This window comes from Puma concolor, chromosome B2 (genome assembly GCF_028749965.1).
Source record: "Puma concolor isolate L17-30 chromosome B2, mPumCon1.1.hap2, whole genome shotgun sequence".
NCBI classification, from domain to species: Eukaryota; Metazoa; Chordata; class Mammalia; order Carnivora; family Felidae; genus Puma; species Puma concolor.
Window position 1 is genome coordinate 148,568,942 of NC_141671.1, and position 27,464 is coordinate 148,596,405.

The following is a 27,464-nucleotide window of genomic DNA, read 5'->3' on the forward strand; positions in this document are numbered from 1 at the left end:
TCCACTCCTTCACTCTCCCACTCCCTGCCTGGCAGTGGCAGTGATGTGAGACCACGGTGAGATGGCCTACCAGGCCTCTGTGCCAATCACTCTGTGCTTGGTTCTTGCTCAGACCCTGCCTCTTCACTTGCCTGCCGAACTTTTTCCCCAGCTTGTCTCATGGCCACAGCCAGAGCAACACGTCCACGGTCAAACCCATCATGTTCCTCACAGAGCCGCTGAGAGAATTAAGTGATGACGTTCAGCTGTCAGTTACAGGTGCAGGACATGCCTGCCGCCATAACCATCTACACCTCTAAAGTGAAAACTGTTACTACTACTGCTTCCCAACAGCCCCTGACTGCTTGTTTGTGTCCCTGAAGGACACTACCCTTCCTCTGCTCAACCAGCATCTCAGTATTCCGGTGATCCTTGACTCCTTCCTCCCTTTTCTGCACATCCTATCTACTTCAAGACCTCTCCTGTTCCAGGGTGACTGGGAACTTTCTTCTGGCCGTAACTTACCATGTGACATCAAACAAGCTGCTGAACTGCCATACACCTTGCAGAAACAAACTAGAAGTAATGAAATCTACCTGAGCAGGACGTGGGGTGGCGTTAAGCAGAACGGTGTCTATAAACAACAGAGCAGAGCAACGTGCTTGGCGCTTGGTAATGGATAAGTGTCACCTATTTTTGTTGTTATAACTGTTGACATTTTATCTGTGTGAAACTCCAAGGACAGTTTCTGCAGTTTAAGAAGGAAGAGAGGGGTGTCTGGGTGACTCAGTCAGTTAAGCGTCCGACTCTCAATCTTGGCTCATGGTAATGATCTCATGGTTTGTGGGTTTGAGCCTTATGTTAGGCTCTGGGCTGACAGCAGGGAGCCTGCTTGGGATTTTCTCTCCCTCTCTCTCTGCCCCTCCCCTGCTTGTGCTGGTGCACACTCTCTCTCTCTCTCTCAAAATAATTAAATAAACTTTTAAAAAAAAGAATAGAAGCCAAGAAATAAGATATAAACAAATATAGCTACATTTAACACAAGACCTGGGATGAGTAGATGTTCAAAAGATAGGCAGATAAGCAAGTAGGTAGATGATAGATAGAGAGATAGATAGATAGATAGATAGACAGGTGGATGGACACACAGAAAGATGGAATGAGAAAGATGGCAGGCAAGGGAGAAAACAGAGGTAGAAAAAAATATGTTGAATTTGCGGTTGTATTACTGTGGTTATTTTTATTTTTACTTTTTATTTAAACACTTGAAACTTAAATTTTCAAGATAGTTTCCTTTTCCCCAGAAAAGAAGATCATATCTTATTAGTGGTTATTTAATTTTTTCACAGTAAAATTTTCCCTTCAAACATAGTTGTAACCGGCTTTCTGTTAGAGTTACTCAGTTCTCATCTCTGCAGACATTTTCGGTGCTTTCAACTGTTTCCAGAGTACAAATCTGTTATAAATCACCTTTAGCTCTAAAGGAAAAAAAAATTAATATCTGCAAATGCTTTTGTCTAAAGGTATATCATCAAAATAAAGTCCCATTCACCCATTGTCCTTATGAAACTGGTGATTATTTTCTATTGTTTTAAATTTTCTCTCATTACCTTCCATTTTAAGGGAATTGACAAGGGAATGATTCAGAGCAAGGGCTATGTTATCTTTCAAAGGAATATAGAATTAGCCACATCCAAACGGAAATTAAAAAGAATAGCTCTCCAGGCCACGTCACATGAACAAAGCAAAAAGTTGCAAAGTTGTGATGTCATATAAAGCATTTCGAAGCATATAAGGCACGGTGCAAGGGTACTTGTCTTTTTAATATTAAAGAAGAAGAGGTTTCTAGATATGTATTTATCTGTGTGAGTCTCCCAGCTCCTGATAATGTGTGCCAATGTCTTCAGGGAAATTGGAATTAATGTAAAAATCTTTATCCAGTAATACACTTTCTTTATTGAAGTAGCCATTTTAATCCGGCCCTTCAGTGTAGCACGTCTTAACCAAACGAGTGGAATCATTTATTCATTAAAATGATTTTCAGGGGCGCCTGGGTGGCGCAGTCGGTTAAGCGTCCGACTTCAGCCAGATCACGATCTCGCGGTCCGTGAGTTCGAGCCCCGCGTCAGGCTCTGGGCTGATGGCTCAGAGCCTGGAGCCTGTTTCCGATTCTGTGTCTCCCTCTCTCTCTGCCCCTCCCCTGTTTATGCTCTGTCTCTCTCTGTCCCAAAAATAAATAAAAAAAAAAAGTTGAAAAAAAAAAAAAAGAAAAAAAATGATTTTCAAATTTTTAGTTTTAGGTAACTGAGGCTCTGAGCAATTAAGGATCTAGGTCATGGTCACACAGGCAGAAGTGGCACATCCAGAATTCAAACCCAAACAGTGTAGCCCAAAGGTGTCACCCTTACCTGACAAGCTTGGTGCCTCTTGAGCACCCAGTACCTTCTTGGAGGAGGGGTGTGAACACGGAGGGAGATAATGTGGCCAGATTAAATGTCATTGAAAAGGATGCATGAGGGTAAGCTGTCTTCCTGGAACTCCTTCCAGAGCTTACTTCCTCCTCCTCCCCAGAGGTAACCACTGTGCCGTGTGGTTCTTTTTTATCATCATTTTTACTTTTTTTTAAAGTTTATTTATTTTTGAGAGAGAGACAGAGCTCAAGCTGGGGAGGGGCAGAGAGAGAGGGAGACGCAGAATCCGAAGCAGGCTCCGTGCTCTGAGCTGTCAGCATGGAGCCCAACATGGGTGAGATCATGACCTGAGCCAGAGTCATACTCTCAACAGACTGAGCCACCCAGGCGCCCCTGTGCTGTGTGGTTCTTAAGCTTGTTACATAAGCACAGGTGCATGTATGCATACACACAACATAGTTGTACATACACACATTCATGCACACAGATATATATACCCATACACACATATATATACACTTAGGGATAGATATATATTATAGGTAATATAGGTTACTGTATAGGTAATGTTTCAGACATTTTAGACATTATTAAGTGGCATAGAGTATATGTATTTTTCTATGAAACTTGCCTAAGGGTATAAAACATTTGGCCATTAAGGAACAGAAAATGACAATGTCTATTTTTTTATTTTAAAATAATACCAGAAGTGTTATACTTGGAAGGGCAGAAAGGGAAGAAACCTACTTTGATAAAGACTGAGAACCAGAGAACTCTTCTACTGATACCAGATCTGAGTCTACATATAATTTTTATGTTACAAGATAAGAAAAAAGTAAAACGACTTATTTTCTTCTACCATGAAAAAGGGAAGTCCTAGGCCTGCTAGTTCCCCAGAACATTTGGCATCACCTGAACAGGGAGTTTTTCTCTTGGAGCAGTCAGAAACTAGGACACAGGCATCACCTCAGGATGAGACCCTTCTTCCCCAACACACACGCACACGCGCACACACACACACACACACACACACTCACACACACACACACTCACACACACACACTCACACACACACACACACACACACACACACACACACACTGTCCCAATGTCTACATGACTTTTGGTTCCATGATCTGTAACATTTGCATGACCTCACTCTAAGGCAAATAGCATTAACCTTGGATTTTAAGTGCCAAGGTTATGAACGTGGGCACGTGTCACATACTTCTGAGTTCATGCATACTTTCCGAGCAGCACATAGCCATGAGTAGGAGAGGAAAAAGGATTGGATTGCATGAGCGACATTCCAGATGTATTGATAGAACTGCAGCGAGACTCTTTTTCCTAAGTGAGGTCAAATGTTAACCTTTTGTTGCTCAAAGTGAGAGGAAGGCCTGATAATAGTGATTGGTAAACCAATGAGCACTAAAAATCCTCAGTAGCTTCAACATTCTTTTATGATCCTTGTTCTGGATAGCACCTTGATGGGGTGGCCAACTTTCCTGGTCTGCTCCAGACTGAGAAGTATGCCAGGACGCAGGGTTTTCAGTGCTAAATCTGGGATGGCTGGTCGACCTGTGATGTGTCCTTGTGCTGGGACACTGGAGTACGCACCGCTTCACCTGCATTCCTAAGCGGCCTCACACCCGGGCACTGGGCCATTTCCAGCTCCCAGAAGCCAGGGTCTGGGCTGGATCAGCAGAATATGGGCGCCCCGCCTGTCAGCAGTCTCTGTCCTCTGAGTACTGTCTTAACATTTCTAATCCTCCTATGACAAGGCTTTCATACACTCTGGAGAACAAGAGTTTTCCATAAACTACACTTATTATTTCTTACCTTACAGTTCGTAAAAGAATGATAAGGAAAGTTAAAGTGACAGAACCATATGGGAAAACATTTTTAAAGCAGCATTATGGGAAAAAAATGAATACTTTAACAGTATTCTTGAAAACTTTTAATTTACAGAAACAGTTCATCATAAACCTGTCTTTATACTTCACTGGAGTGCATACGTTTTATTAATTCTTATTAGTACATGTAATTTTTCAAAGGATCAGGACATCTCAAATATCAGTAGTTTCACACTGGGGTGTTTCTCAGTCCTGCTATCTGCTGGCATACATCCACGTCCCGGTTTCTTTAGAAACAGAGCCACAGAGGAATGCAAGTGCTTCTGGCACAAGAGAGAACAGCCCCTTGTCGGGAGGCTTGTAGGAGATCTAGCTGTGTAAAGAGAGTTTCCTTGTGACCTCCAGGCATGACGTGGGATTCGATCACCCAGCTCATAGACCCCTTTCTTATCTACCTCCTGCCCCAGTTCAATTCAACAAATATTTACCAACAGCCACAGGTGCTTGGGGGAGAAAGAGAGGAACAAGCCAAGACCCCACACTCAAGAGGGGGGTGGGGAGGGATACCATGCCCTATAAGTGCCTGAGTCTGTAGATCTGACTCACCTAGCCTCAGTATCACCACATCACTTGTGTCACTTGGGACCAGCTACTTGAACTGTTCTGTTTACATGTGTGGAAAATGGGATGTTAACCCACCTTGAGGGGTCTCTGAAGGGTCAAACGTATGCAAAGGCTTTATATGTCCAAAGCTCATTACAAAGGTTAGTTGCTGTTTCTACCCCCTTGATAACTAAGGAGCATTGGCTTAGTGAGACGGACATGGCCACACTCCTAGAGGCCAAGCTGTGAAGTCAGAGGCAGAGGAGTTAGGTAGGGCAGTCATGGCGGAGCCTTTCCCAAGGTGGGGTTGGCGCCGGACTTTGAAGGGCAAGAGTTGGAGTAGCCAGCAAAGGTAGAGGAGTGTCCGGTGGAGGGAATGGTGAGCGCACACACAGAGATTTCAGCGGGCCAAGGGGAGGTGGGTGGAATTAACATTTCTGGGTCTGTAGTTCCTGTAGCTCAGGAGACATGTGTGTGCTAGGGAGCTGGTGACCAGAGCTGTCCCCAGTGACACCAGGGTAGCAGGTGAGAGGGCACAGAGGAAGGAGGGAGGCAGGCCAGGGTTTCATGTAGTCACTGGTAGGTAGACACTAATTAATAACTAAGGAATAAAAACGAAGTGTGCCTGAGTGGTAAGCCCCATTCAACAAATGACCTCGGATCCCTCTCTGGTCCCAGCATGGTCCCGTCTGTCTTTTGCTGCTGTTGAGACATTATATAAACGTGTGTGTGTGTGTGTGTGTGTGTGTGTGTGTGTGTGTGTATTATAGATTCAGATTTTCATTCCAATGTTTTCCCACATTCTGCCAACAGTAATAGAACAAGTTACATAAATTGCCACCAACTGTCAAATTTTCAGGATTCTCCATTCTCAAAGTTCAAAGAGAAGTAGTTGTAATGATGCGGAGCTAACCTAGAGAGGCTTCTAGCAAACAGATCCTGGATGGATTCTTTGCCTGCGATTTCAGTAATTTATACCAAAAAGATGAAATTTAAAAATATGCAATTTTGCCTAAATCTCATGAATAATTGAGGGGGGAAAAAAAGCCAGATTATCTGGGCCTCAGTAAGTACTTCTGCATCGGGTTATAAATAAAGCATTCCTAAGGAGTGGGTAGGAGGCCAGGCTCCCACGCCAGGCTGTGAGAGTTCATTGCCGGGGCACCTCTCCACCTCCAGTCTGTTTGATGGGCATGGAGGGCATCTCCAAAAGTGAGAGTCTGGGGAGCCACAGAGTGTTGAGGCGCCCCTGGGGATCCACACATACGCCCTGGGGCCCGAGGCTCCTGCTTGACACAGCTGAGAGCCACAAAGCAGGGAGATCCTTCCCCGCCTGTCACAGTTGTCACTGGGCTCAAACTGCTTTACTTAAGCATTCCGAGGTGAAGGAAGCGCCCTCGCTGTGGATCAAACCCATCATTTCTGAAGATTTCTTCTGATAAGAAGCTTGGTTTGCCCAGAGTTTGTGGTTGCTGCTTTTCCTCCTGTAGTTCGTTAGCTCCAGTAACACCCGCCCCGGTGTGCATCTGGCCCGGAGTGCCCTGGAGGAAGAGAGAATTCCGCTCCTTCTGAGTCCAGGGGACAAGAGTAGCAAACTCTGGGCTCGTTCACATCCGCGGTGTCGCCAGCTCCTCAGGAAAGGCCGTGGGCAGTGCGTCAGCGCCGTTGTGCTCTCGCAGCTTCGTAAGACTAATGACTTCGAAACTAAAACAGCGAAGTTACCTGTCAGTTAGGTGCTGCCCCGACGAGCTCTTCCTGGGTAATGCACCTGCGATGCGGGGCACATCTAGGCAAAGCTGCGGGGATCGTGGGGGGGATGCAGTTGTTGCAGGCGTTGGTACCTGAGTAGGATGTGATCGTGCGCTAATTAGTCCCCTGTAAAGAGAAAATAGATGCACGCAAATCGAACCGAGCGTACCTTTTCGTGGCAAACAGTGATTTCTGAGAAAATCATCATGAGGTTTAAAGGAACTAAAATTATGGAGTGAGGCCCGGTTTGAATTCTGTGGTCGGTGTGGGAGTTTCTCATCGCCAAAGGGCAGTCTCTTCCTTGTGGTTACGCTCATAGGCCCTGGAGCACAGACCAGGTCTGTGTTTGCATGTTTTTGGAGAAAGGTTTGGAGATAGGACTGTTAACGTAAGTCGGCCTCAAACTATTTCTCCTCTAGAAATATTTGTACATTGGAATGGATAGGGGAGAGAGACCGTTGAGGTCCCAGATTCTTTCATTATAAATTCCCCAACGCCTCTGTTCCACTGGGAACCTGGGGTTGTAATGCACAAAAGACCTAGAAACTGGGAGATACCCAACCAGGTAATAGGAAGATCCTAGAGCCGAAAGTCACAGCAGGTTATCAGGAGCTAAGAATGGAGGAAAGCAAAAGATTATATAAAGGCATGCCAATTGGGGATGTGGGGGAGGAGGGTTGGAGGAATGTTTAAGAGAACAGTATGTTTTGGCCCCTGGGGAGTTGTTAGGTGGAGGTAAACTAAGGGCGAGAGTGAGATTTCTGCTTGCCTCTTAGGTTTCCCAAAAGGAAACTAAGTCACACGTAATCTCAAATTCCTGTCGGAAGAAAGAAATGCAAAATAAAATTCTTAGTTTAGGAAGTTACATTGGGAGAAGGTGCCAATATCTGTTTTTGTTATTTTCAATTTGTGAAATGCCATACTGCTTTTAAAAAAAAAATGTTATTATGCGTTTGAGTTTACTATCATCACAGTTTGGTTTGTGTTGAACGATTTCTCTAGGATTTTACATTTTTTCTTTCATAAATTGTAAATCTTTGTCAACGTTCCTGCTATCTTTTAAAAAGCTTTGTAGAAAATGAGAAATTTCTTTAAATGAAAAAAATTTTAGTAGCATAAAAACACACACTCCTTTGTGATCTACTGCCCAAGTGGCGTTTATCTCCTACTAAGAGATCAAGCCCTCCTTCTAAGAAATTATTCTGTGCCTTTGTCCTTTTTTTTTTATAATTCAGGTTGTGGCTAGTCTCTCTGCTGAAATAAAAATAATGACCGCTGCCTACTTATTAAGTCTTTGCCAGATGGAACAGGTGATGCCCAGTGTTTCACGAGTCTGAAAACAACAAATGTTCAGTGAACAAAGCCATGAATGTGTAAGGCTTAAAATTTTAAACATAAATAAACTTCAAGAAATTCCAAAATTACTTGTCATTCTCAGAAGAATCCTTTGTTCACATTTGCTCCATTATATACCTGGTATATATTCAACTCCCTCTGTGTATGTGTGAGACCAGCACCTTGAAACAATGATGTGCAAGCCCCGTTATGTATGTTTTTCTTATTTTCTGGCTCCTCGCTACATAACGCATAGATGGTAACCTGATTCAGATCAGATTACAGTGCATGCAACTAATTTCCTTCTATAACATGAAAAGATAAGATAGCCAGGATCCATAACTGTCTCTTTGAAGACAGTGGAAGGACCTAGTACTCATAATCTTATTTTTGCAATAAAGTTATGAATCACTGTTCACCAGTATTCAGTGCAATACAATACCAAGTGAGACCTGACTGTCTTAGAAAAGGCAAGCTCTCAATCTGTATCTACCATATGGATGTCGCTGAGAAGGAGTTGAGATAGGACTGCAAAGCTGTCAGGCGATGGAGAGCATATGGAAATGGTCTCTTTGGGGCCACGGACCATCAGTGGTGCTTCGTTTTCTCTTCACAGTTGTCCAACATATTGCCACTGTCTATGCGAGCATAACTTAATAGCCAATTTGAATTCCACTGTAGCTAAACTGGCATTGCCCTGTTAGGAAGCTAGCTGACATTGCACACTTTGGTCCAAAGTTGATTTTTGCTTTATTTGCTAAATAAAGCAAATACTCCATAAAGACTTGAGATAACTTCTATTCATAGGCTATTTCTGAGCTGTTTCTTTTTTCTTTATCTTTTTTTTTTTTCCTGTTCCTAAGACATAATAGACTCCATTCCATCAAGGCTAAAGATAATGGTGATAATGGTGGTTTTTAACAGTATACAAATCAGGAAAAGGAAAGTAGCAGAAATCAAAATGGAAGCTAAGTGTTGTTTTAAAAAAAAATTGTTAGATTGTTATGTTAAAATTAGAATTTTCTATATATTAATCAGTTGTCAATAAAAAGTACAGAAATGAAATAACAAATAAATATGCATTTTGTTTAGCTGGTTTTTGACATGCTCTTGGTTTTTGAACTGCTCTGGCCAATCCTACCTTAGGATTTCATCTTTTTGGCATAGCTCTCTAGGATTTTAGTGCAGTGGCTCCCAAAAAGAATGCTAAAATATTACTTACAATCCAAATGTATATATATTTTTTTCTTTCTGTGAAATAAAATATGAACTAATTTTGAGAAAGGAACAGTTCTGGACATGTATTTCCTTAATGTAAATATCCACCTTGCACTGTGTGAATTAACATCTCTTAGAATTGATATTACAACGCTTGTAAGAGAAAAAGAAATAAAAGCACTTTCTACCGAAAACATTTATCTAATGTCTAACGTGAGATTATTAAGCAGAAAAATGCGTTAGCGAACATGAGAGGATATTTTTCTCCTAATTTATTCCAATTTTCCTCTTTTGTGTTAGGCTTTCTTTAAAAGATCTAACGGGTGGATAGACAAGCTATGTCTGTGAGTAGCTACAAATAGAAGCACAAGTCAAAGTAATCTATAGCCTGGGGCTCAAGTGCATTTACTAAATAAGGTTGTGAGCAATAGTAGGTACATTTTTCTGACACGTTTCCCTGTTGACAAGGAGTTGGGTGAATTTAGTGAAGGAAGTACACAGTGAACTATTGTTAGCGTTTATCAGCAAGTGTGATGAGTGGCCCTGAAATAGAGCATCTTATCATCCAAATTTGTCAGTAGCCTTAATAAAGAGTAGCTGAAGGAGATCTAAACAGTATCAATGTGACATCCCACCTCACTGTGAAGGTGGAACTTTCAGAAGGAACCAGAAGATAGATTTTGGTGGGTAAGGTTGATAGTAGTTGTGAGTTGGTCTAGCATTTTATTTGTCATTGATCATTTCCTAAATCTATAGTAAACACACACACACACACACACACACACACACACACACACACACTCTACAGTGAATTGTTGGGTATAGAGTAGAGATGGAATGGTACAAACAACAAATACTTGTTAGTATTGACAGGTTCTGGTACAGGGATTACCTAATTTCACAGATGAGGATAGTACAAAATGAGACAACTACTACATAATGTTTATTTTAGAGTAATATTATGACTCTACTGAGATTTTTAATTTCCTTCATATTGATTTTTTTACATAATGCATGAAATAAACATACATCACCCTAGTTAATACTTGAACAAGGCCCCCACACATTCAAACCATAATTTGATAGGAAGCATATGACACAAAGGAAAGATGACATTGTAAATTCACGACTGAAAATTGTTCGAGGTTATTCCATATGTCTGTAACACACAAATGTATAGTTTCACATTTTTAATTTTTCTTGAAAAAGCCATTGTGACTCAGCAGTAAAACAAGGCTGAGACAATCTATTAAATCAACATTCTATTCCACAATGTATGCAGTCCTTGAGCCAAGCCACCTAAAAGTCTGTAAGATCATCAGACTGTGCCTATAGAGAGACCTCAGTTCTCAACCAAATGCTTTAATCTATCTGCTGGCCAACATCTTCATAAGGATCATTATTGCTGTGAAATGTGTGATGCCCATGAAAGTCATAGCTTATTATTCCATATATATTTTTTAAATACTATTAAAGGTAACATATCAGTCAGAAGAGTAAACAGGCAAGTATACTGAGAATATAAAAAGAAGGCCAGCATAATATCTTAATTTGCTCCTCTTCAATGGACTTTGTCTGTAATCCATATACATTCCTTTTCAAGTATTCCTAGAACTATTAAAGAAGTTTAGATATTTTTATACCAAGTTTCTATCCTTTCCACAATGCACAGTATCCTTCTAAAATGTAATACAGTGCTGGGGCGCCTGGGTGGCTCCGTCGGTTAAGCGTCCGACTTCGGCTCAGGTCACCATCTCACGGTCTGAGAGTTCGAGCCCCGCATCGGGCTCTGGGCTGATGGCTCAGAGCCTGCAGCCTGTTTCAGATTCTGTGTCTCCCTCTCTCTCTGACCCTCCCCGTTCATGCTCTGTCTCTCTCTGTCTCAAAAATAAATAAACGTTAAAAAAAATAAAAAAATAAAAATAAAATGTAATACAGTGCCAAGTACTTAGTAGTCTACAATTACTGTTGAATGTGAGGACAAAATATGAGATATATATATATATATAGATATAGATATATAGATAGATAGATAGATAGATAGATAGATAGATAGATAGATAGATATAATTTTAAAATATCCCCATCAGGAATAAAGCAGACACAGGGTGTCTAGGTGGCTCAGTCAGTTAAACATCCAACTCTTGACTTTGGATCAGGTCATGATCTCGTGGTTCATGGGTTCAAGCCCCGCATCGGACTCTGTGCTGACAGTGCAGAGCCTGCTTGGGATTCTCTCTGTCCTCTCCTTGTCCCTGTCTCTCTCCTGTCTCTTTCTCTCCCCCCCCCCTTCCTCAAAATAAATAAATAAACTTAAAAAAAAGAATAAAGCAGAGACCACCAGAGTGGAGAGTAAACTAGACATGGGCTCAGAAGGTCAGGGCCCTACCAGGTGCAGCCACTTTTGCTGCTGTCAACAATAAACTCTGAGCCTTAGTTCTCTCTTCCACAACACATGGATGATGTCTACTGCAGAGATATGTCGAGGAGACTGAATTAAGGCACATTAAAGCAGCCATTAAATGTCTGGATTCAAGCTAGGAGTAGACTCTCAATTAAATTCATGTACCTGTTCCCCTTGTTTATGCTGAAATGAAACAGTATTAGTTCATAGTGTACCCAGTTTGTACTGAGTGATACAACACTGAGTTTTTAAAGAATTCCCCTCTTAGAATAATGCCAAATACAGGACATACTAAATAAGACATTGCAAACTATTTAAGTCATTGAATAGCCATGTTTAGGGGGAAGAGAAGGCATTTTGTTTCAGGAGTCCAAATGTTGACCTGGTCAACTCTCCTCATCCTGGGCAGTCCCATACCCTATCTAACTAATCAGGATGTAAATGAAACTAAAGTTTTGAAACTGTAAAAATGCCTTTCTTCAAGGAATACTAACTTAATTAAACTCTTTGTTACTTCGCTAGAGCCTTGTTTGATGATACTAATTTTTTTTTTCCTTAGGCTTGTATGATAGGTTCTAATCACAGAAAATTTCTCTCTTTAAAAAAAACTCCCTTTGGCTCTTAACACTGTCATTATGACAGCAACACTTAAAGTTGACCTTTTTTTGACAGAGTAAAAATTCTTCCCCAGGCAAATTGGTGATTCTTTAATGTTTATGTACAAATTATGCAACTACCTCACATCGCACCAGGGACATTTCATAATCCTGTGTACTCCCCTTCCTTAGCTTAGTGAAAATATTAATGCTGGCTTCCAGTAATGTTTTCCATGCAATAGAGTTGCTGTTTGATAGATTAAAGGAGCAGACACTTGAAGTCAATCTAAATAATTGTTTTAAAATGTATCATGGTGAACAAAATGTTCTTTGTTATCCTAGCCATCAAAAATGTAAAGCTGACATTCACAAGTTTTTTCATGAGAATTTAGAACTTTACCATGTTTGATTGAGTATTTTTATAACTTAAATCTAGGCACAGGTCTATATAATGGAACTTAAAAAAAAGCTCTTTGGACAAGAACGAATACTGTGACTTTCAGTATTTACATCAATGGCACATAATAAAATGACTCATCAAAACATCAATAAAAGATGGTTTCCAGGTTTCTTTCCCTCAGAATGAATTGCTGTGTGTAAGCAGTTGAAATGTTTGAGCCTCTTGGTTTTGCAGTCCTCTCAAGCTTGGTTGGGAACTAGAGACATAAACAAACAGGGGGTGTGGGATAGGAAGTTCTTCCTCTTCCAATAATTTGTCCAAACCACTAGGTGGTGCCCAGCACAATCAGTGTTCACCTGCCACGGTCAAGGGGTGTCAGAGTCTGAATAGTGAAGAGATATTCATATGCACCAAGATGGGAGAGGGGTGCAGGGCAATGATGACAGTGGGAGATTGGTTACATGCAGAGGTAGATCAAATAACTAAATATAAAAAGGATAACAGGAGCCAAGGGAGGTACATATCTGGAAAGATAGAAAATTAGAACATATCCTGTGGTGTAGGATTAGAATTAGAAACATTGGTGTGGACTTGTGTGTGTGTGTGTGTGTGTGTGTGTGTGTGTGCGTAGAAATAAGTCTGGTTGTAGTGTAGTTATCTGTGTGTAGGTATAGTTCTGTCCACTGAGAGGCTGGGAATAGTGGCACCCCAAAAGCAATGAGCACAACTAGTGCCTAGATTCTGGTTTCTAAATACCATTCTCTCCAAAAAGGAACGAATCCTTCTTGGAGAAATGGTGGATTCCAAGACTAAGGCAGGGAAAGTACAAGATGAGCCTGAAATAGCTATAGAGGGAAGGAAGGAGGGAGGGAGAGAGGGAAGAAGGAAGGAAGAAGGAAGATAAGGAAGGGCTTAAAGAAAAATGGGACATGTGCAACAGACACAGATGGCAATTTAAAAGGGCCCCAATGTCCAACCCAGGAACAATTTGAGCATCAAAATAAATAATGGTAGTAAAATGGAGTATAAGCCATTGAAGAGATTAGGAATTGGATGAATCCATGAATATAAATAAATAGATAAATAAAAGTTTGACAGGGAACTTGATATACATAGTCTCATAGCATCTGTTTACAAAATGCTTGTTGATTACAAGGGAAGAAGGGCAATTTTATCACGGAGATGCCTGGCAGGCATAACCTAAATCAAAACATCAAAGTTTACATGACCAATAAGGGGACAGATCGAAATCATATGCCACCTGATAGAATGCAATGTGACATCCTTGCCAAAATATAAAATCTGAATTTAATCATTAGGAAATATCAGACAAACTCACCCTGAGGAACATTCTACAGAGTAACTGGCCTGTAATCTTTAAAAATATAAAGGGCATGAAAGTCAAGGGGGAAAAACTGTTCCAGATAGAGAATGAAGAGGCGTCACAACTAAATAGGACACATGATTCTGGATTGGAGCCTTTTGCTGTAAAGAATGTCAGTGGGACAATTGGCAAAATTTGGATGGAGTTGCAGATTAGGTGGTATTAACATATCAATATTAGTTTTCTGGTTGCAGTGTTTGTGTTGTGGCTATGTAAGAGAATGTCCTTGTTTGCAGGGAATGTACACTAAAATATTTAGGGTGTTCCTTCCTCAGTGACCGAGATTGAGTATCTTTTCATATGATTACTAGACATACATATTAATTTTCATACAGAGTCCCTATTTACATTCTTTTTTCTATTGTTTTGGTTGTCTTTTTCTTATTGATTTTTAGGAGATGTTTGTAAATTAGCTTTATGCCAACTATATGCAATTGCAAATATCCCCACTTCAAGTATATAAATAAATGCACTGATCTTTTCTTCTAGAACATTAGAGGTTTTGTTTGTTCTGTCTGTACATTTTATATCTCTGTTCTATCTGGAATTTATATTGGTGTATATAAAGAGATAAAGATCCAGCCATATATTTTTTCAAATGGTTAGTCAGTTGTCCCAACATCACCTAAAAAATAGCCTCTCTTTTCTTCACCTTTGAAAAGCAGACTTTATCACAATCTACAAATTTCCACATTATTTGGATTATGGACTCAGGTCTCTTCCTAACCGTTTCCTCTCCAGTTCCAAACTGTTTTCATCGTTAAAGTTAAATAATATGTTTTAATACAGCAGTGTCCAATAGAACCTTTGAAACGTTCTCTGCTTTTCTATTCAGTATAGTAAGCCATTCATCACACGGAGTTTTTGAAATGTTGTTAGTTTGACTGAGAAGCAGAATTTTTTTATTTTATTTATTTTTAATTAATGTATACTTCAAAAAGCCAGATGTGGCTTGTGGCCACCAAATTGGACAGCAGAGTTTTAATATTTTCTGCAGCCAGTCGCTATTCATTTACCTTCTTTCCAGAATCTGGCAGGCTATTCTCACATGTTTATGTTTCCTTATTTTTTTCTTCTCATAAGAAAGCTAGATTTTCTGACTGCCCATAAAAAGCCCCATTGAATCTATCAGACACTCCAAATGGACTTGTTACACTTCAAGTATTATATATTCAAGCCTTCCTTTAAGTCCTTCAGTAGAGTTGTATAGCTTTCTTTATATAACTTTATACATCTCCTTTTCAATTCATTCATAGGTATTTTATCATTTTCTGTTTCATTATCTTTGTTTTGCTATTATAAATGACTTGCTTCCTTCCATTTTTTGTTACTGTACTTTCCCATCAATTATTATTTATATTATTCTTCATACATACTGCAACTGTAGTATGTATATTTGCAATCTTACTGAATTCTCTTATTTATAATAGTTTTTTTAGGTGATTCACTTTATATTTTCTAGTTATTAGTCACAAAATCTACAAAATATGGCATAACTCTTCCTTCTAATATTTTTATTTATTTCTCTTGTTTAACGTCATTGCCTAAAATTTTGCTAATAATTTTAAATAGTTGTAGCAATGGTCAACATTCTTGTCTTGTTTTACATTTTACTAGGAATATTTTTAGTGTTTTACCATTAAGCCTAATGCTGACTTAAAAGTATTTATCAATCCTTATCCAAAAAGTTTTTAACATCAGAAATGAATGTCAGTGTTTTCAAAATGCCTCTTTTGATATCTCCTATATGACTTACCTAATTTGCCTCCTTTAACTTTTACTACTGTGTATTCATTTGACCCCTTTATAAATTTTTTATGGGTCCACCTATATATTCAGTAAATAAATGCCACTTAGGTTGTGGTGTGTTTTTCTAATACATTACCATATCTCTTTAATAATTACTAAAATTGTGTAATGGAATAATTATCTAAGTTAAAGGTATTCTGTCAAGTTTTGGTCTCAGCGGTATGCTATGATCATTTAAAAGAAAAAATTATGGAAGCTTCTTCCTTTTTTTTTTTTTTTTTTTTTTTTTTTAATTTTTTTTTTCAACATTTATTTATTTTTGGGACAGAGAGAGACAGAGCATGAACGGGGGAGGGGCAGAGAGAGAGGGAGACACAGAATCGGAAACAGGCTCCAGGCTCTGAGCCATCAGCCCAGAGCCTGACGCGGGGCTCGAACTCACGGACCGCGAGATCGTGACCTGGCTGAAGTCGGACGCTCAACCGACTGCGCCACCCAGGCGCCCCGGAAGCTTCTTCCTTTTAATAGAGTTTATGGGGAATAGTAATTCCATGGAAAGTTGAATTAATTCATTTCTAAACCCATCTAGGTATGGCATATTTTTAAAGGTCATTTATTGGGGCACCTCTGTAGCTCAGTCAGCTGAGCATCCAACTATGGCTCAGGTCATGATCTTGCGGTTCATGAGTTAGGCTCGCTGCTGTCAGCCTGTCAGTGCAAAACCCACTTCGGATCCTCTGCATCCCTCCCACTTGCACTTTCCCAAAAACTAAAAATAAATAAATAAATAAATAAATAAATAAATAAATAAATAAATAAATAAATAAACGTAATATATTAGTAGCTTTGGTAACATCATCCATTGCTATTAGTCTGTTTTCTGTCTCCTCTGGAGTCAATTTTAGTAGATCCACTTTCCTTGACTAAGTACTAATGCCATTAACCAAGTAATAAATTCAGAAAAAGAATGAGGAAATATGACGATCTTAGTTTTAGGTATGTTGAGTTTATGATGCTTATGGTACCTCAAGGTGGACACAGCCAACAAGCAAAATAGAATATATGTCTTAGAGATATTTATGAGAGACCTGGGCTGGAAAGACAACCACCTGCATGGTTGTGTTAGTAATGAGATCACAAAGAAATTAAGAAAAAATGGTCACTGGTAGGATCCTGGAGACCCCCAACATTTAACTGGAGACGAGAGAGCCAACTCCTATAAAAGTATACGGAACCAGATTCCTGTCCACTTGCATTAAAGAAAAAGGACACTGGAGACAATGCGGAGACTAACGTTGGGAGCAGCAAAGAGGTATCCCTTCCCCAAGGGGAGAGAATGTGGGTGATAGCTGGAGGCGGGAGGACTTTCACATGGTCAAGGAGCCTGAAGCAGAAGAACTTGTACCAAAGCCTGATGGAGAACGGGGCAAAAGAGATTTGACATCATCGGATTCATAGCACTGCCATCAAGAAAAAGGGGGGGGGGGGGGGGGCGGAGAAAACTAAGAGGAACAAAGGCAAGATTTTTATGGGAAATATTTATAAATGCTCGGAAACTCAATGGAGAGCTGGGCTAGATGAGAAATACAAGAAGAAATGTAAAACATAAATTAGAGCCTGATGGCTTAAGAAAATCAAAGTTAAGTCTTACCGCTTCAAATACCCCTCCACAGGGGCACCTGGGTGGCTCATTCGGTTGAGCGTCTGACTCTGGGTTTCGGCTCAGGTCATGATCCCAGGGTTGTGGGACTGAGCTCCGTGTTGGGCTCTGCACTGAGGGCAGAGCCTGCTTAGGATTCTCTCTCTCCCCCCACTCTGCATCTCTTCCCCACTTGTGCCCTCTCCATATAAAATAAAATAAAACAAATAAAACTAAAAAGTGAAGAACAAAGATCCCTCCACGAACAAACCCACCCACCCTCCACCATCCTCTGTTTATACACACAGACACGCACACACGTACACATACGTACAGTCACATACATACACACAAGCATACACTGTGCAGTGATAATATTGTAAGAATGTAAAACTCATGACTGGCAATGTTGCTATACTTTTCCTCCCTTTGCAGTCCAACTTATTTTAATTATTTTTACTCTCAGGGCACCATCTTCCAAGAACAACACAACCTATTCTTTAAGGCTCTGCTGTTACTAACCAGCACTGGCACTTTACAGTATTTGATCTGCTTGCTTTCGACTTTCCTCATCTAATTAAATCCTTGAATAATCCATATAAAAACAATGATCATTTATATTTGCTGTATCTACAGAATTTTGTTCCCCATGAGGAGCTTTAAAAGACCCATTAGTACTCCACTAACATGCCTTTACAAACCTGAATCTTCCCAATTTTCACTCAAAACTTCCTCCAAGTCCTAATGGGACTGGGAGGGATGAGGGCACCTGTGCAACGGGGTAGACTCAGGCTAGCAGTGGAAGGTGAGCTAAGTGAGGGCTTAGCCTCCCTGCAGAATCTAGGGGTGCAGCCCTAGGGCTCTAGGTATAATGCCAGAAAGGCTCCAAATGGTGGCTCAGACTCAAGAAATCCACCCACCTACACCAGGAGTTCAGCCTGAAAAGAGAGGAGACAGGAGTAGGTCGGAGAGTGTGGGCAGGTCTAGGTGGATATCAGAGCCCCAACAAGAAGGCCTGGGTGCAGGTAGAAGCCCAACCATAGAGCAAACCTGTGATCCAAAGCCCAGAACCATACAGCTCAGACAGGCGACACGCTGCCTGCCTATTCCTAGGGAATGCATATTTGCCCTTTCTTCGGCAACTATTTCATTCCTCCTTCTTTGTTAATAAATTAGCTTCTTGGGGCGCCTGGGTGGCGTAGTCGGTTAAGCGTCCGACTTCAGCCAGGTCACCATCTCGCGGTCCAGGAGTTCGAGCCCCGCGTCGGGCTCTGGGCTGATGGCTCAGAGCCTGGAGCCTGTTTCTGATTCTGTGTCTCCCTCTCTCTCTGCTCCTCCCCCGTTCATGCTCTGTCTCTCTCTGTCCCAAAAATAAAATAAAACGTTGAAAAAAAAATTAATAAATTAGCTTCTTATTTTCCTAAGAAAACAGAAGCATCGCGTGAGAACTAACACACCTTCCCAGCAAAACATATACCAACTTACCCACATCTGCACCCATATATCCGGCATCCCATCCTAATACAGACACAGTGCCCTGGTGCAGTTATCTAAAGTCAGCCCCTCAAGTCCTGAAACCCACCCTCTCCCACCTACCCAAGGACTTTATTTCTGTAATGATTCCACTCTCCAGTGCATGTTTAAAAAATTCCTTCCTACCCACATTCTCCATTTTCTTCATCACACCATTTCTCTGTTTTTCTCTTCAACAAAACTCCTCCAAAAGGCTGACCGTGCTTCCTGTGTCATCTCTCCACACCCGCCCCACTTCATCATCACCCAGTCAATGGCTCTTTGTCCCCTCCATCACATTAAGATTTGTCTTGTTAAGTCCCTGAGACCCTCCATCTTGCCAACCCCAGTGTTCAGTGCTTTTTCCTCATCTTACTCAAATTCTCAATGACTGTAACCAGTCCAGCTGCTATGACACAGGCTCCCAGTGTCCCCTCTCTGCCAGCTCACTGGTTGCCCCCTACCCTGTGCTGGCTCCTCTGTCCCCTCTGTGCCAGCTCACTGGTTGCCCCCTACCCTGTGCTGGCTCCTGTGCTCCACAGGCCATGGGGGCTCCAGCTCAGGCCATCTCTCTTCTCCAGCTGCACCTTGCAACAACTCTCCCTATGGAGGTCACCTGGCAATCTCTGGAGACAGTTTTGTCACAGCTTTAGGAAATGCTATGGGCATGTAGGGTGTCAAGGCCAGCGATGCAGCTATAGACATCCTACAATGCAAAAACAACCTTTCCCAATAGACACTTACCTGGTACAAAATAGTGCCTGTTACGTTGTGCAACTCTGTTCTAGTTCACAGTTTTAAGCCACTTTATATACAGATGGCTGAATTGATGATGTGTATGCTCAGCTCTAACCATCTCTCTAATTTGTAGAAACACCTGTCTACTCATTTCAGCTGTTTGGCTCTCTAAATAGGCAATTCAAACATGACTTCTGGCACACAACTCTTTATCTCTCCCCCAAATTTCCATCTTGGTCAATGACACCAGGTTGTTCATAACCCTAAACATCATCCTTCACTCTCCTCTGTCCTCAAGTGGCACCCCAGACCATCAATAAGCCTTGTGATGCTCTCCTCAAAACATATCCTGAAGCCAGTCACTTCACACTCCACTCAGACAGACATAGCTTCCCAAGCCTCCACAGCCTTGACTAGGCTTCTGCAGGAGCGTTCGAGTCTCTCCTTGCTTCCACTCTTAATGCTTGAAAGCCTATTCTCCACATAACATCCAGGGCTACTGTTGTTTTGTTTTGTTTTGTTTTGTTTTGTTTTGTTTTGTTTAAGCAGGCTTCATGCCCAGCATGGAGCCCAATGTGGGGCTTGAACTCACAACCCTAAGATCAAGACCTGAGCTGAGATCAAGAGTCAGATGCTTAACCCAATGAGCCAGCCAGGAGCCCCTCCAGGGTTACATTTTTAACACATAAGTCACGTGGCACCACTCCCTTGCTTGAATACTTCCCCGTGGCTTCTTGTTGCTCTCGGATAAAACCTGCATCCCCAAAGGGCGCCTCCAACTCTGCCTGCCTGTGCGGCCTTGCTCCCCACTGCTCTCTGCCTCACTCCCTGCATCCCACACACGCTGGCCTTTTCCCTGCTCCTCAGAAACACCCAGGTAATTTCCGACTCAAGCTAATTATGATTTAGACTTTTGGCCTGGACCCTCCTTCTCCCAGCCCTTCCCAAGGTGCACACCATTGTTCAGATCTCTGTCCAAATAGCCATCCCCAAATGGCCTCTACGGGCCATCCTATGGAAAAGCAGCTCTTCTTTCTTCCCAGGGACTCTATCCCTTCCCTTGCTTTATTCTCCTTCACATGACTATTTGTAATCAAATCATTGTCAACTATTAGCTTATTATCTCTCCCCTGCTCTAGAGGGTGAGCCCTATTCTGGTCAAGGATTCTGTCTTTTCACTGCAGTGATATCTAGATGAGAGATGGGCACAGAAAGAGCTCGAAACATATGCAGAGCAAATCGCATATCTTCTGCCGCAGACGGAGCCAGTACCGGGGACTGGGTGGCACGTGCAGGAAGGAGAGGAAAGGCTCCGTCTTTATCATCATAGCTCCTATGTTTGGAGAGCACTTTCTATGGGCTTTCTCGGACATTACCTCCTTTATCCAGGAGTTGTGGTCCTCGGTGCTCAGCCCTGGTGCCAGGGCACCCAGGCTCGCTGCTAAGTTAGCACGAGTGGGACCCAGGTGGAGGTTCATGATTCACCCTCGTCCCTCCACCACAGGAGACTCCAGAACAGGAGAGGCATGTAAGCTTGAGAGCCCAGCTTTAAAGCAGCAGAAATAATGTAGGAAAAGATGGTGGTTATGAAACTCACAGAGTACCACAGATTATCTATAATATATCATACCCTGACTTAAATACAGAAATTGCAGCCAGCACTTACAACCACAGGACAGTTTTTGAAAGTTCCAAACATAGGTGCGATTTGGAGATACACATTTGCATATCTTTTCTTTCATTATATTTCTTAACAGAATATCCAGAGAAGTTAAGTGTTGATGGTTGCATATAAATGTTACAAATAGTATCTGGAATGCCATTATTGTCATTCCTAATAATGGTTAAAATATACTGGGTGTTTACCAAGTGCCAACTAGCATCCTAAGGGCTTACCTGGATTATTTTACTCAATCTTCCCCAAAAAGTAAGATTCATTATTATCCCCATTTTTTTATTTTAATTAATTAATTATTTTTTTTTTAAACTTACATCCAAGTTAGTTAGCATATAGTCCAACAATGATTTCAGGGGTAGATTCCTTAATGCCCTTTACCCATTTAGCCCATCCCCCCTCCCACAACCCATCCAGTAACCACTGTTTGTTCTCCATATTTAACAGTCTTTTATGTTTTGTCCCCCTCCCTGTTTTTATATTATTTTTGCTTCCCTTCCCTTGTGTTCCATCTTTTCTGTGTCTTAAAGTCCTCATATGAATGAAGTCATATGATATTTGTCTTTCTCTGGCTGACTAATTTTGCTTAGCATAATACCCTCTGGTTCCATCCACGTAGTTGCAAAAGGCAAGATTTCATTCTTTTTGATTGCCGAGTAATACTCCATTGTGTATATATACCACATCTTCTTTATCCATTCATCCCTTGATAGACATTTGGGCTCTTTCCATACTTTGGCTATTGTCGATAATGCTGCTATAAACATGGGCCAGGTGCATGTGCCCCTTTGAAACAGCATACCTGTATCCCGTGGATAAATACCTAGTAGTGCAATTGCAGGGTCATAGGGTAGTTCTATTTTTAATTTTTTGAGGGAAAAAAAATTCTGTTTTCCAGAATGGCTGTACCAGTTTGCATTCCCACCAGTGCAAAAGAGATCCTCTTTCTCTGCATCCTCACCAACATCTGCTGTTGCCTGAGTTGTTAATGTTAGCCATTCTGACAGGTGTGAGGTGGTATCTCATCGTGGTTTTGATTTGTATTTCCCTGATGATGAATGATGTGGAGCGTTTTTTCATGTGTCAGTTGGCTATCTGGATGTCTTCTTTCGAGAAGTGTCCATTCATGTCTTTTGCCCATTTCTTCAATGGATTATTTGTTTTTTGGGTGTTGAGTTTGGTAAGTTCTTTATAGATTTTGGATACTAAGCCTTTATCTGATATGTTGTTTGCAAATGTCTTCTCCCATTCTGTCAGTTGCCTTGTAGTTTTACTGATTGTTTTCTTTGCTATGCAGAAGCTTTTTATTTTGATAAGGTCCCAATTGTTCATTTTTGCTTTTGTTTCCTTTGCCTCTGGAGACCTGTTGAGTAAGAAGCTGCTGCGGCCAAGATCAAAGAGGTTTTTGTCTGCTTTCTCCTCGAGGATTTTGATGGCTTCCTGTCTTACATTGAGGTCTTTCATCCATTTTGAGTTTATTTTTGTGTATGGTGTAATAAAGTGGTCCAGGTTCATTCTTCTGCATGTCGCTGTCCAGTTTTCCCAGCACCACTTGCTGAAGAAACTGTCTTTATTCCATTGGGTATTCTTTCCTGCTTTGTCAAAGATTAGTTGGCCATACGTTTATGGGTCCATTTCTGGGTTCTCTACCCTGTTCCATTGATCTGAGTGTCTGTTTTTGTGCCAGTACCATACTGTCTTGATTATTACAGCTTTGTAATACAGCTTGAGGTCTGGGATTGTGATGCCTCTTGCTTTGGTTTTCTTTTTCAAGATTGTTTTGACTATTTGGGGTCTTTTCTGGTTCCATACAAATTTTAGGATTGTTTGTTCTAGTTCTGTGAAGAATGCTGGTGTTATTTTGATAGGGATTGCACTGAATATATAGATTGCTTTGGGTAGTATTGACATTTTAACAATATTTGTTCTTCCTATCCAGGAACATGGAATCTTTTTCCATTTTTTTTGTGTCTTCTTCAATTGCTTTCATAAGCTTTCTATAGTTTTCAGTGTATAGACTTTTCACCTCTTTGGTTAGGTTTATTCCTAGGTATTTTATGGTTTTTGGTGCTATTATCCATTTTTGAGAGAGAAATTTAGGCTTAGAGGTGGCTTATGACTTTGGAGAGGTCAACAGGTGAGCGGCAGAGCCAGGCTGACATCAGAGGGGGAGACCTGACCCACTCGCTCCCTTGCTCTGACAACATCACATTAGACGCAAGACAAAATAAGAGGAAACGATATAGTCCAAGAATAAAACAAGCATTACTATCTGCAGATTGCTACTGGAAAAGCCTTAATGACAAGACAGTATTGTGAAGGCAAAATCCATAAGAAAACGATGGAGCTGGTCTGCCTCATCTATTAGAAAGCATTTCATTACCTTGTAAGTAAATATTGCCTCATAAAATAAATATTCTTCTTCCCCACATTTTATTCAGAGTTGTGTTTCCCTAGTTCTTTGGACCTTTGTTTCCTTGTTCTTGCGTTCCCCAAATAAGATGGAGCCTGAAGGTAGGAATCCTCAGAAAACTGCTTCACCTCAAGGGTCTAAATCAGGGAGTTGAAGGAGTGGTAACCGCGTGGGCAGTAAGGGTAACTATCCACGTGTGGGTTCCTGTCCTCACAGCGACTCCATGATGTACACATCATCCTTTTAGTAACATTGCCATTTATTGCTAAAGACTCAAGCACGGGGCTGAGGACTCATGGATGCACAGTGTGTCTTACACAGAATCCAGAGTCTTGTGCTTCAATCTGATGACCAGGAAAGGAAGGCTATAAGTTCCCTTGTAGTCAAGGCAACTATTTAAAAATAATAGCAGTTTTAAATAAGCAAGAAGAAGTAAATAAATAAGATTCCATAGAAAGGCAAAGCTCTGTGATATCCTTGCCAGTGTGTGCTGTACAGGAAAAACACTTCATTTCATGGGATTTGGAGAAAACTCAGATTTCAGTGTTATTCAGACACTGATGGCAGGGAAGACTGTGCCTGTTAATGGCCCCACCTCCAGGCTCAGTGCATTGGAGAGAAGAGCCAAGGACCCCAGGCCCTAGGAACTTGCACGGCCAGGCTGGTAAGGGATGGAAGAATATTTTTTTTAACGTTTATTTATTTTTGAGACAGAGAGAGAGAGAGCATGAACGGGGGAGGGTCAGAGAGAGGGAGACACAGAATTCGAAACAGGCTCCAGGCTCTGAGCGGTCAGCACAGAGCCCGACGCGGGGCTCGAACTCACGGACCGCGAGATCATGACCTGAGGTGAAGTCGGCTGCTTAACCAACTGAGCCACCCAGGCGCCCCGAGGGATGGAAGAATATTTTCTAAGCACAGCTCTGGGATCTTAAGATCTGCTTGAGGGTGTGAGTATATAGATGGGCTGCATCCTTGTGACCCAGACATGTTCAAATTCAGTGCAGAGGATACCAAATCTACAAGCCAAATGGAACATATTCCATAAATAAATAAATTAATTGAAATGATCAAATTATAACAATAAACTGGTAAGTAATTTTTAGAACTTTTATGATAGAATACAGAATTCATTGAAAAGTCAAGAAAACTAACCCACTGCAAAGAATATTTCAGTACTTAATGTGTTTATAAAAGAAATAGGTTGGAATTCTTAGGACCAGTCTTCTGGAAATGGAAGTTCCCCAGGATCCATCACCATCAGCTGCCTCACTGAGTGTGCTGTGAGGGTGTGGGAGACTGCAGTGGCTGTCAATAAGAAGAATGTGTGGACAAAAGTATGGTTCAGAAAACCACTTTCATAAGAACCATTTCGTGCAAGCCCATAAATAATGAGGAAAGGGTAGAATCAGTAGAAATCCTAAAAGAGCTGAGATATTTGCCCAGTTTGTACCAGAAATAAATTAAGAAAAATTAAGAAATTTGAACCACTGAGAAATAATGTAGGCTCTGCAGACATCGGATGAATAAGGAAACATTTATAAATGTTAACATCTATGAAATTACTAGGTCTAGACTGCATGCATCACAAGTAATTAAGAGAATTGACTATAGCACTTAAAATGTTACTTTTGAAAAATCACATAGAGTTGAAGTAATATCAGAATGCCTTAGAGAAAGTTAATGATTACTGAGCTCAGAATGGGAAATAAATAAGACTGTAGTATCACTGGGATTGTTTGACCTAACAAATAGACATATCACCTTAAATAATTACCAAATAACTTTTACTAAAAAAAAATTAGAAATATGGTAGGTATGTACCACACATAAGAAAAAAGAAGTAACAAAAAAGAATATCAAGAATAAATTAAAGGGCGCCTGGGTGTCTCCGTTGGTTAAGCATCCAACTCTTGATTTCTGCTCAGGTCATGATCTCATGGTTCGTGGGATAGAGCCCCACATCAGACTCTGGGCTGACAGTGCAGAGCCTGATTGGGATTTTTTCCCTTTCTCTCTCTCTCCCCCTCCCCTGCTCTCTCTCTCTCTCTCTCTCTCTCTCTGTCTCTCTCAAAACAAATAAATACACTTAAAAAAGAATAAATTAAAATATCAAGAAGAAAATTGTGTCTTCCACTGAGAAAGCATTGACTGGATGCCAGCTGGGTTCTGAGCAGTGTACTGGACCTAAGCTGGGCAAGGGCAAGTTTGAGCAAAAATGAAACAGGGTCCCTGCCCTCAGAGAGCCTGCAGTATGGTGAGGGAGGTAGATGACTCCACGTGCAGAGCACAAGGGAAAAGTCCATGCTGTAAGCAGAGAAGTTGGAGCCAAGGGTTGTAGGAGCACATGATTTTAAACAAGGGAAAGGGAAGGGAGGTGATCAGAAGAGGTGTGTAGAGGGAAGTGTTTTTTTGCTGGCCTTGGCTTGTGGTGGTTCACACTGAGAGAAACCTGTCTAGGGAGAGGAAGATGCCTGAAAATAGGCAGGGAGGTCTCAGTTGTAAGGGCAGTGCCTTTCTAATTGCATTGTTTTTCTAAACAGTGGATGGAAAATAAAATAGATGTGCAATGACTGTGTGAGTCAGATTTCCTAGAAATAGACTCTGAGATGGAGATTTTCATGCAGAAACAATACCTATAAGAGAATGAAATAGGACTGGCCAGAAGGGAGGCTGGACTGCAGTATAAGTGGAACCAAGGTCCCAGGCAATCTTCCACTGAGGCAGGGACTGGGTCTTTGTGCCCAAGGACAGCTGGACATTGTTCAGTGTGCACTGCCCAAGGGATAGGGTAACTTTGAACAAGGAACTTCCACATCAAGAGGAGGGCAAACCCCAGGGAGGGGCCCTATATTCTAGCCCTGGGAATGGGACCTTCAGGTCTGAAAGGGATCTGGGCAGCACTACAGAGCAGCCTCCACAGTGCATGGTATCGTGAAGTGACAAACTAATGGAAAAGTGTTTGCATCCTTTACCTTGACTCCTCCTTAAATAGCCAGTTGGATTAAAAATCATGAAAATCCATGTATGATTTCATACTAATTTGCATCTAACATACAAAAAAACATGATTTCCTGCTCTCTTCTAGTGAGTGAGAAATTGAAGGTGCACCATATATACATAACATGAGGCTAACAAGAGAACTAGAAGCCATTACCCATGGCCTCAAGAAGGATCAGGTACTGTCAACCTGCCTTGTCACAGGATGTGCATTGGGCTATGTTGGCAGCAGCACAAATAGCTTTATACTGACCCAAATCACAATGCTTTAACACTAGGCTCTCAGAAACGTTCACTTTTACACCCATACTCTCATATGCATTTGCAAGAAGATGGGTCCAGATGGGGCAGCAGCTAGTGCCACAAAGATGAACTGCCTGCCCTGCAGGAAGGCCCAACCTAGAACCTGGAATTGTTAGCACATTCCTTCTGCCATATTGATATGACTCACCAGAGATAAGAAGGGAGGCAGAAGCAGCTAAGCTAGTTCTGTCCACTGAGAGGCTAGGAATAGTGGCACCCCAAAAGCAGTGAACACAACTAGTACCTAAATTTTGGTTTCTAAATACCATTTTCTGCAAAAAGGAACCTATCTTTCTTGGAGAAAGGGTGGATTCCAGGACTAAGGGAAAGTACAAGATGAGCCTGAAATATCTGTAGAAGTGGGGAGGAAGGAAGGAAGGAAGGAAGGAAGGAAGGAAGGAAGGAAGGAAGGAAGGAAGGAAGGAAGGGAGGGAGGGAAGGAGGGAGGGAGGAAGGAAGAGGGAGGAAGGGAGAAAGGGAGGGAGGAGGGAGAGAAGGAGGGA

The 27,464-nt window shown here is 41.4% G+C and overlaps 1 protein-coding gene and 1 long non-coding RNA gene across 2 annotated transcripts in view; one reads left to right on the top strand and one right to left on the bottom strand.

Annotated features, from left to right (window-relative positions):
* The window catches only part of PACRG (parkin coregulated), a 509,125-nt gene that overhangs the window by 405,529 nt on the left and 76,132 nt on the right, over positions 1-27,464 (top strand). The gene's annotated exons all lie outside the window — the stretch shown is intronic.
* On the bottom strand, positions 4,333-17,598 carry LOC147581358 (uncharacterized). The gene is made up of 2 exons (XR_015251708.1): positions 17,333-17,598; positions 4,333-6,721 (listed from the first exon to the last, which is right to left on the bottom strand). It is a non-coding gene; the product is annotated as an uncharacterized LOC147581358 (long non-coding RNA).